Source organism: Mya arenaria, chromosome 1 (genome assembly GCF_026914265.1).
Source record: "Mya arenaria isolate MELC-2E11 chromosome 1, ASM2691426v1".
In the NCBI taxonomy this organism is placed as follows: Eukaryota; Metazoa; Mollusca; class Bivalvia; order Myida; family Myidae; genus Mya; species Mya arenaria.
The window spans coordinates 28,186,122-28,198,102 of record NC_069122.1 but is presented as its reverse complement, the minus strand read 5'-3'; the positions used below and the strand labels follow the sequence as shown (position 1 = coordinate 28,198,102).

The 11,981-nt window shown below is 34.0% G+C and overlaps 1 long non-coding RNA gene across 2 annotated transcripts; it reads left to right on the top strand.

Annotated features, from left to right (window-relative positions):
- Positions 1-363: 363 nt before the first annotated feature.
- LOC128205606 (uncharacterized) lies at positions 364-11,981 on the top strand. 2 transcript variants are annotated; one of them, XR_008256300.1, is made up of 7 exons: positions 364-868; positions 5,500-5,586; positions 6,342-6,454; positions 7,921-8,031; positions 9,049-9,126; positions 10,040-10,142; positions 11,038-11,981. It is a non-coding gene; the product is annotated as an uncharacterized LOC128205606 (long non-coding RNA). The 2 variants fall into 2 exon arrangements; XR_008256295.1 differs by having other exon boundaries at positions 364-1,103.

The following is an 11,981-nucleotide window of genomic DNA, read 5'->3' as shown; positions in this document are numbered from 1 at the left end:
TGATTTCATGAGTGTAGGAAATGGATTGGGCGAAACTACTTAAATGTTTCCTGGACGCGTTGATATAACTGGTGAATTATATGATGACAAAGGTTAGATGTTTAAATCATACGCTTTTTTTCAAAAACAGAATGCAGACCAAGACTACCTCCTCGACCTGTGTGGATGATGAATTATTCACCACTTACAGACAAAGCAATGACACTTCCAACGCTGAAAGGTAGTGACCGGATTGGTTTAAAACAATATATATATATATATATATATATATATATATATATATATATATATATATATATATCTACTACAGATATTAAGGTGACCATATATATATTAATCTAGGCATTACGGGGACCGCTGGATTAAGGCGACAAAAATTGGTCTCCTTAATATTTTCAGTCCAGATTTGATGTATCAAATGTCAATAAAAATGTCCATTGACAGTAAGTTGATAAGCTTGAATGTTTATTTACGAGATAATTTCATTGTTTTAAATCTTATTATCTTTTAATATTAAAAAAAATATTCTTAAACTTTTGTGTGTGTATATTTGTGTATCCATAAAAATAGCTATTAAGGCGACCAGGGAAAAAATCATAATTTTGGTCAAAAATAGCTATATACTAAGCATTTTTTATTTGTTTTACTTTATTTAAAGCCTATTGTATATTATCCCGAAGTTTCATTCCATAAAAAACAGAAATAAGGAAATTCGATATTTCGTGTACCATCAGCATCCAAATTTTCAAGTATACAGAAATTTAACTTTCCGGAATATAACGGAAATTTTCGGGTATCTCCGTGGTACCATCTCCGTGCAATTATGCAGTATGGCGTTCATCTCTTACGGAAAGAGAATGGTAACTTGGTAAGTGTTTAAAATACATATTCAACGTTTTTTTCGTTTATTTTTATGACTTTTGTACAGTAGTATAAATCGTCCACCCTTTGGATGAAAAGCAAATGATTTATCCGGATTTTGTTCATCCGAAACTAAATCACTAGTATCAACATCCGGTGTAATTTTTGCTGGTATTTTGGAGAAACCCGATTGATTTCTAGCAAACTTGGTTTACCACTACATCGTCGCTTATTATTGTTTGGTATGTTCCAATCTAAAAAGGGATTTGCTCCCTTAACATCTCAGATTTTAATAAATAAAAGACGAAATGATACAAATGCCTTACATTTTGTTTGTCAATGTCATTAGTCATTCTCATCACCTTTGAATAGCAGAACAGAACGAACACTATCACCAATTCGTATTGTGGCTTTTTGCATGTGTCTTAAATGCTCATATTTGATAATAAATGCAACAATAAAATATTTCCCTTATTCTGCCACAGTTATGCACCAGTCAATTGTAACCATGGCCCCCAGGCAGGTCTTGTTTATACCAGGGATAGCAGGGGAAATGGGCCATGTTTTTACGTTCCAGGTGGACCAGCAGTGCTGAGTGAATGCGGTGTTATTGTTTTTGCGCTGAAAACTGGGAATGGGCCTAACCTAGGATGTCCCCAGGGGCATTTGACGGGGATCTGGTCATTTCGTAACCTTACCATTTCGTAACTGCTGAATCTTGGTTATTTCGTAACCATTTTGTTAGTCAATTCGTAACCGTCAAGAAATCAATTGCTCATATGGTAACCACCATTTAACAAGGTGATAAATAGTACACTTAGCACCTCGTTAAGTGTATTGTTCGAACGTGGATGTATATGGCACAGTAACCGAGACACTTATTGGGAGACATTACTCAAATTCTCACTAGTAACAAGCCAATGCTAAATTAGAAATGATTTGTTATACTACCAAAATATGTTTATTATTTTCTTACATTTTGCTTACTTATAAACAATAATTTAAGACTGATCGTGATGTATTTTTGAGTAAAATTACGTTTACATAAATGATCATTCTTGACCTATTTCATTGACAATATTTGTTCGAATTGTTTAAAACGAACAACATTTTGTTCTGTTCTTTTCTCAATTGATCCATATTCTGCATACTTTATATCCGAAACCGACAAAAAACAGCCTAAAATTATTTGTTATGGTACAGTGGAAATTCACTAAACCGGATCTTCACAAAACCGGAACCTCGGAATTCCGGATACCGGACAAAAAAATCGAGAAAATTTGTTAGTTGTCAATGTAATTTTACCTCACGAAACCGGACGTTTTGTTCAAACATGTCAAAATAATTCTGTGTATTAGGAATTCGCGAATCACGTGTCACTTTGTTTTGACAGCCGGTACGTCGTTAAATATTACACCTGTGATGTTGTGTTAACACGATAATCGATAATGATGATTGCGCTGTGGATTGACTGTCGCGCGATAATCAAACGATAATCAAACTTGTGAAAAGAAAATTGATTAAAACATTTATTTGTTTGTTGCAGAAAATAAAGAACTAGAAACGGTTTTTTAGTGATCATTTTGAAGGGTTGTTTTATCTAAAGACTTCTATGATTGAATCAAATTAGAGCGGTGCTTTAATTAAACTATCAAACATACTAAACAAGCATTAAATTACGAGAGTTGTTTTATTTCAAGACTTGGAAAAAAGATGGTTATAAAAACGCAGAAATGTTTAATTATGCTTATCACTTTTGCAAGTGCTTTAATCATGTCTCAACCTCTGTCTAAATGTCGGAGAATTGAACTGTCCCTAGAGGACAAAAGCCTTTAAAGGTTAACTCAGTTAATATATTGAGTAAACTTACTCCGGTTTAGTGAGTTTCCAATGTATTAATTTCCAATAACAAGATACAAAATTAAACACATCGGCACATTTTTAATACAATAAGCATATAAAAAGCGCATACTCTCATTCGGCAAACTCACTACATTTTACAATACTTCTATGCAATTTAAAAAAAATTGAAATTCTAAAGTTATATGGTCTATATATTTAAAAAATATTGGCTTAAGGTCACAATTCCTCTCAATGGTAGAACATCTATGAATTAAAAAATTATTACATTTAATATTCAGCCTACTTATAATATTTCCTTCGCAACATAAAAAAATAGCTAGTGTGAATGTTTCTATTTGTCATAGTTTCAAGAGTTTATTGGCAAATCGCACTAAACTATTAGGAATAAAGAAGGAATACAACAACTAGATTTAACTTTGTTTATGTTGTTATTTTTATGTTTTATACTTACAGTAAACTTATTTTGTAAATTCAAATGGTATTAAATTAATTCCTCATAATTATAGGAGTCAACGGTTAAGATATGACCATTCGATTTCTTAACGGTTACAAATTGACTAACACAATGGTTACGAAATGACCAACAATGAGTGGTTACGAAATGACCATAATTCATTTGACAAGGCTTTTACCAGCTGTTTGTCTGTGCAGAGCGGGAATTTTACCTGGGATTGGCTGGACCGAAAGTCAAAGTCCCCGCTATTAGCAGGACCTTGGGGGCCCATGCTGCAATTGACTGTTGCATTATTTGGATTTTTTCTTAACTTTACGACACGCCCCCCTACAGTATTTTATAGTCAAGTTTAGTAACATTTATTTACAGATATCGGATAACTTAACAAGTAAACTGTACTGAGCTTTTGAACAAACCTACATACTTATAAATCAAAATTGATATTTTAGGGTCTACACTGAATAAACCCAAAATGTTAGTTTTGATTTACTAAATTCGAATAGTATTTAGTCTATCCACACAAAATTAACAGGATCATCAGATAACAAATTTTCTAAAAATTCTCTGTTTGCCAAAAAGGGAAGACAGGTTTAAGTGGGGTTAAAAGGTTGCTATCTGTGACCAAAGAAATACTGTTCAAAATTGTGAGTATTCATTTATCTTTCGTTCAGTAAAGAGCATGCAATGGCATAGTGGTTGGATTAGATAATCTGACAGCGGTGCTGGACGTCATGAGTTCAAATATTGTTGTGAGTTCAGTGTACCAAAAGAATACCTTTGGAATACACAATTATCTATAAAAATGGCAGAGCAAATTGCCCATATTGTAGTAATGTCTTAGATCCAGCTTGGATAACTTGGACACAGTAAGCGGTTCACACCAAGGGAAATTCTCAGATAAAACAGCGCTTATGAACATGAACATTACATTTTTCATTGAGACAAAGAAAAAACATTATTGCTGATCTTCTGAAAACAAATCTTGGATTTAAACAAATCACCAACAAAAATATATGCATTTTAATCACACAATGTTAACAACAGCGCCACAGATCTTATCTGTATGTTTAGGGTTTTTAAAATTTAGCAGTTAAATATAGATTACGGTAGCATTTTGGTAGGTCTGGTTGGTCTGTTGCTTTAGATGCTAAGTAAACATAATGTCAGTGATTTCATCACTATTTCTATTAAAATATCAGTTTTCTTCTTCAGAGCTTCTCACATTTGCACCATTTTTTACCATTTGAATCATAAAAAGATAACAAACAAACACGGATGGAACATTTGAAAATACAATTCAGTTGGTTTCTATTTTCTTGCTCATTTTTGCTTGAAATTATTCTGCTTGAATGTGATATTTGTTGCTTAAATTTGAACTTAACTCTTTGTGAATATTTAAGGAATGTAAGGGGTCAGATTTCAGATTGCTCGTTATTTCTGGAACACTAAATACTTTATTTGATTGTGTACACTGCACTTTCTTGTTAAGCATTCATCCAAATCATTTGGGTAAATATTGGCAGAAAAACTGCTTTTAGATTTATACTGGTCATCAAAACCGGGACTGACAAAACATAAGATGTGTTTAATTAATGTGTGGGAAAGAGGTTTAAAGGTGTCCGCCCACAACGAAATGCTTGCGGGTCACAGTACCCCTTCAAGTAGTTCTTGAAAAAAAATGATTCTCTCAGGTAGCGTTTGATTATGTGTACATTGTATCCTTGTATGTATTTTCAAGTGTACACATGATTTATTTTAGGTTTGTACAATTTTAGTTTTATTAAAATTTTGACATTTTTTTAAGATTTGCCTGCTCCTGTCTAAACACTAAATTCTTGGTCTTTGGACTATTGTCTGCAACTTCAAAACACACTTTTTGGAACAGGACACATTTTTCTGATATTTTATCCAGTTTGACTGCAATATAAGTTGTATTTATCAATCAAGTAAAAAATGACATTTATATTTCCATAATTACCTGGTAGTTATTTGTTAATTTGTTTTAATTCATGGATAGGTTTATTGCGAGTGTCATGGAAAGCTGGAACTTTTTAGTACACAACATGCAAACTGAGAATGAACTGTGTGTGCCGGCTTTGTGAACAAAAACGCAAGGCGGCTATGGTTAGTTGCGTCAAGATATCCTTGGGACCCCCCCCCCCCCCCCCCCCAATACAATTTGTGTTTTGCTGATCTGTTGGGATCAGATCATCCATTTGGGGATTTAGATATGTTACCCCAGCCAACAGGCTGCATGTTTAATTTTACTCAATACTAAACTTTGTTTTAGTGCGAACATCAACATGTTTATCTAATTGCAGTTGCTGCTTGGGACAATAAAGTTAAGTCAGCAACCGTCTACCAGACTGCAAGATTCATCTCTTCCAAAGGATGTTGTACCTTTCCAGGTGGGTGTGCATTGATTGATTGATTGATTGATTGATTGATTGATTGATTGATTGTGAGTTTGTGAAAATGAATAACTGTGAAACCATAACCAAATGTTGGGCTGTAAAGGTGTGTATGTGCATGCTTCACATATTCTCCGTCCTGGTTGGCATACTGGACCGTCATCAGACACTCTGCCATGAATGTTAGAGAGTTTAAAGCTATTTCTTATTTTCCTGTGTAACTATATTGATGTTAGATTAAATTTATGCCGCGTGTTACTGAGTAACAATTTGAAATTGGGCCAAAATCATCAAGCTAGAGCTTTGCATAATCTTTTTCAAACTTCTGCGAGATTTCTGCCCTTGACAATATTTGCTCGCAGCCCCCCTCAAAGTTGCACTTCGTTCAGTATTTGAAAGCTTACGGATACACTTTTTTGTTAATTTGAGATCTTAATGTGGCTACTTCTAAGTAAATAGATGCTCAAAGTAACTAGATGCTCTGGCTGTTCACTGGGTGACAAAGGCTACCCAGTATTGGTTGTTTCTTTTTTCTGAAAAGATGTTTCTAGTGAATTGCCCAGTTGCAGTGGTTTTGACGCCACAGAACCAGCATAGCTCCATGACAGATATATATGTTTTCGTCATTGATGTCAGTACTGCTGTATTGGATGCCTCACAATTTCTGTGTGGAAATGTCATCTGATACACTCATAACGGCTTATTTCTAGCATAGCTTTCATAAGTGCATGGCCATTCTCTGTCATTTTCAGATACACTGTGTTTTGTGTGGATAAGAAATGCAGAGTGGTACCACCAATCACCTAATGGGGACAGTTCCTGCAATTTACAGAAAAGCTCTCAATTGTAGCCCTATGAACTTCAGGTAAGCGATAAATCTAGACTTCAAGATATCTCTGTACTCAAGTAAGTTTATACATCATTTGAATAAAACATAGGGCCGAATTCAGAACAATCACTCTCACTCACACTCAATGAGTTAATCCTCTGTAATCACATAACGGTCGAGATATTTTCGAGTGAAAGGTATATCCGTATTCACAGGTGTGAGTGAGACTCAAGTGTTTTGCGTGAGTGGGACATTTGTGAGTGCTCGGCTAGGCCACTTGAACCGCCCTCGAGGATTGGTTTTGAATAGGAATTGAATGAGTGTATGTGAAAACAGTACATGGCAAGTAGAAAAGATTAAATATATCAAATATTTGGAACAAATAAGGGACATGCTCGTTCCCAGACAATATTTAAGAGAGTGGGATAATCCATTGAAGTACATGTTCATTCAATAACGTGGCCATCTATAAACAAAACAAATTCAAAAGGATGCGCCTATCATATATTTGTTTTGTTTCGCAATGATCTTGAACCCCCAGCAATGTTGATGTTTGCAATTCATCAATGGCTGCAAAGACAGGCAGCTAAAGGTACGTGAAGTTAGCATCTTAGCGGCATCAAGTTAGCGGCCTAGCGGCGTGAGGTTGGCAGACTAGCGGCCTGAATTTGTTATCTATTTCAAGGTTCAATGGTTTAAATGGGAAATATGATAAATCAATGTTTTTAGTCATACATTAGCGGCCTTAAATTGTTTTCTACTTCAGAGCATTTTTATATGAGTTTTCTTCTAAAACAATGCTAAAATAATTGTAGATTATGCAAACAATGCAAGATTATATATGAATACATATTTAAATTACGTGATACAATGGAAAACGGCTACATATTTAAAACAGCAACAACAACGACAACAGAAAACATGCATTTAAACGTATTTTGCAACAGTTATTTACAACCCAAAACGTTTATTTTTATTAACCAATTGTTTTAAAATGTAAATTTCAGTTTCAGAATAACACTTATTATCATTTGTTTGTTGCCATAACTAACAATAAGGTACTCAAATCTCAAATAAACATATGTTTACAATGTATAATGTAAACATCACCATAGTCAAACAGATAATCCGATATGATCATGTAAACATACATTATAATTATATACTGTATTGCTCACTTGATGAAGTGGAGTGTTAGCAAGGCGTGTGAATACGAACAGATCACTTGAGTGTCACTCCCCATATTCCACTCAAGTGATCATTTGAGTGTCCCTTACGGGAATGTGGTTGGAGTGTGAGTGAGAGTGGATGTTCTGAATTCGGCCCTTACAATTTCAGCATCAAAATCCAGGTTTAGATCCCAGACCGAACTTTGTCTCCTTCATTAAACTTAATTTCAGATGTTCTATAAGCCACATACATGTTCACTACTTATGACGGATAAGAACTTTCGCAAATTGATTATAAATGCGTTTTCCCAGATTTACACCCTCCTCTTGCAGATACTGCCGATGGTGAAGCTTGGGTGCACTGGGCCGGTTTTCCAGCCGTGTGGAATCAACATCTCCATCTGAACTGGGGCCGGGAATTATATAAGACTCCTTAGCAGCATGGTGAGCTTTTGCGTATTTATTTCCTGGCTCATATACCCGGCCAGACTTCTGCGTTTACGCTTTCCTTTCGTCATTTTTTTTAAATAACGTATCTCAAGTCTTTCAATGAAATCACAACTGTGACACCTTTGGAGACTAGATTTAAATTAAGGAACCATTATGTGTAGAAAGCCTTTTGGGTGATTTAAAATCAAATTAGTAAACAGGATTCTCATGGTTCATGGTTTATAATTGGCCTTGACCTTTCATTCTTTACTTTGGTAACAGCTGCTTAAGTATGTAAGAAGGGGGGGGGGGGTACAGATGTGATAGTAAACAGTGTTTAATAAGGTATATTTGTTTTTATTTTATCACCATTTTGAAGGTAATGATTGTGTTAAATCAGGGATAAGTAACAAGTTTAACACAAACACTGCAACATGTTCTTTATTTCAAATAAATCTATAAATTATCTCTGGAGAATTTAGTCTGATCACCATTTCTCAGAAAATGTAGCTGTCTAAGTGCCTATTCCATCAATGAGTATCACTGTCTTTAAATTGCTGTTGCGGTACAGTTTAAATTGCAAAAGTTTTATGGCCCTGCTTGTTTGCAACTCCTCATTCATTTTTGTACAGCGAGAAAAGTAAGGGAATTCTAGAGATTTACTAGTATTATGGATTGTTTTTCTTGAGTTATACAGTACATAAAGAGGAATAAGTGTGTACACAACTCCTCATTTTATTCCTGTTTATTATTTATATATGTAACATAGATGTGTACAAGACTTAGAAACATGACATAAAAGAGCTCACTTTGATAAATTTTCTCAAAAAAAGATATCTTTACTGTTAAAGTAAGAACTTTTACTGCATTGTAAGTAATGTCTTCTGCTCATCTTTATGACATCATTACATGGAATGGAAACTTCCCAAGATACATTTCCACATGGCGCAGCTCATTTATATATATTGCTGATGGATTGTTTAGAAAGGGACAGTTTTAATAGGACAAAATGTTTTAATCGCCATTTTACAGAGTGCCAGCCAGTCATTGCTGTTCTTTGCATTGCTGAGGAGGACAGTCCTGCCAACATAACAGTTTGTTCAATAACAGGTAAAAAACTGGTCTCACTTTACATTTTCAACCACTGCCAGATAATATAATCTTATATAATGATAACTCCTTCTTCACAACTGGTGTTAAATATATAATGATTAAACAAACAATAAAATGGAAATTATGCTCTTTAAACTCAGAACCATTATTGACTGTCAGATGCTACTGGTAAATGAACAGGTCTTGATGTCCTTTTCTTGAGATAATAACTATTTGCATATTACCCCGGTACTACTATTGTACATTCAATAGAAAATCGTCTTGTTTGTATTGTTAAATGGCTTTATAATGTTCCCCACTTCCTGATTCTTGAAAATTACGTGAACAAATGACAATCCTACTACCATTTAAAGTTTGATTAAATATCGGACAAGTGTGTTTGTTTTAATTTGCCTTCTGCTTAAAGTAAGGGTATATATACTGGGCAAGAAGTGCTGAATTTCATTGTGAATGACAGTGATTATCCATAGTTTGGATTTGGTTCGGACATGTTTGACGGGAATTCAAAGACATTGTTTTGTCATCATTTTCGCATACATTGGTTCATTCCAAGATAAAAAATATAACCTTTTTCAAAATGTTCAATCTGTGAGAGTGCAGCTTTAATAGACCTGTAAAGACTTGTCGATGTGAAACTAAACTCTCAATCAAACTTTGGTAAAAGTCTTCATTTGAAGCAAAATATGTTTCAATACCCTGTATGAATTTTCTTCACTGGATATTGATTCATAAAAAACAATGCTCCAGGGTGCGGAGCTATTTTTTTGCTATATGTCTAAATGGAAAAATCTTCTCCTCAGAAGTCAACTTTGTTCCCCAATGTGCAAGGCACAATCAGTGAAAATAATTTCAATAAAAGTCACTGATTATTATTATTGTTATTATTATTAATAAACTTTTACTATTTCAGGAGACAAACAGAAACACAGAGGTGCTATACATTCTGATGGAAAAACAAAAGCATCTCCCATCATTTTGGCGTGGCTCAGATCAAGAGGAGAATTTTAAGAAAGGTAATAACTGAGCAACTAAGAACATGCAAGTTGCACTGGTTAGAGTGTAAAAAAGACCCATCTCCCTTCATAAGAATTGATAATCATCACTGTATTAAATCAAGAAATTGAAACGTAAGTGTCTTGTCTTTTGCAGTGTTTTTGAAATATAATATAATTTTAAAAAAACTAAATTATTATTTAATATGATTGTGAATGTGTGATGTTTTCTTCTGATCATTCACTCTCAAAAACCAGATACTAAAAACATATTTGTAGATTTTTTTGTTTTACTTGTAAATATAGCTTTAAGGTTGTATTTTAGTCAAAGCCTTTTATTCTGCTCAATACAAACTTAAATATTGTAAGAGTTATGGCCCTTTGTAATTTTTAAACAAATACATTTTTTTTATGTTTTTGTAAGCCCATTATTAAGGGACTTTTAATATTTTCACCAGCTGCATTATAAAGTCAGACCAAAAGTGTTCAGTAAGTGTCCAAACAATAACTAAGTTAGAATCCTTTCTCAATTCAAGTGAGCGATATAGGGCCATCTCTGTGTTTGTCTGACTAAAAAACAATAATCAATCTTTGAGTTAAATTGACAAATATTGTTGTAGAATGTTTTGTGAAGACATACAATTGGATTACTTTTGTGTCAATAGGATTAAGGTTTCTGCACATAAAAATTATTTAGAATTGCATTTGGGTCAGGCGGTTCACGTTCAATATTACTTGCAGTATAAGTGGAAGCAGTGACTTAAAATTAATTACCAAACAGTTTCTGCTCAATTGCTTTGAGTTAACATACGAGTTATGAAACTTGGAATACTAGTTCTTGGTGGCATAAATGAAAGACCTTGTTTTGTCACATTGACTTGTAATCAAGCACTAACTTCCTCTAAATTCTCTTCAGGTGATGGTTGGGCACACACAAGAAGACATAGATCACAGGTGTCTAGCCATATGAGTAGATACGCTTCTCAAGATCCCGCACTGCACACTAAGACATAGTCTTTGACTACAACAAGGTGATGAAAGTACAGAGAGGTCCAATTGAAATCAATTCTGTGCTGCTGTCATTTCTTCATTCTGGAAGTCGATGGACATGATTTATCATGGCATCAAGTGTGCAGTTTGCCGACTACCAGCAGTCTTGTTCACCAGCTGTGCAACTTGAGCTGGTAGCTTTATTGCTTGAAGCCACTGCATAAGAGGGGTAAGGTGCAGGCTCATCAAAAAGTCTCAAAAGTTGAAACTAGGAAAAGAAGTTTATCAAGAGTGTGAATCTATTTTGAAAACAATCGTAAACATACTATGAATTGAGATGCTTAAATAAAAAACCGCTATTCAAATATCAGGAAACTGCCTTTTTCATACTAAAGGGTAAATGATGTCGCCATTTCCTGTATGTATTTAAATAAGATATGTCTCCACAATTAATATTTTTAGGGAATTTTTCTCAACCTAATGAATGAGATTAAATTGTACAGTGTTATATGAGCTTAATATGTGTTTTCTCATTCTTTAAAATTGGTGAAAAATTGTCAGAAGATAATTAGACCAGTATCCATTACTGCAATCATACAATCAAATATACAGGGACAAGCCCACTGGGCATATGATATAATTAAACCCTGTTTAGGGGCACGAGGCAAACACTTTCAAACGTTAAAGCTGCACTCTCACACTTTGGATGTTTTGACAACCTTTTTCATTTTATGTCTTGGATTGGAACCATCCAATTTTTGCGAAAAATTAAATCCCAGATTTTTCTATTTAAGTTAAAACATTGATGTTTTTTATGCACTTTTCTTAAACCGTTAGTAAATATTAATTTTCGAACGGAAATATGAAATC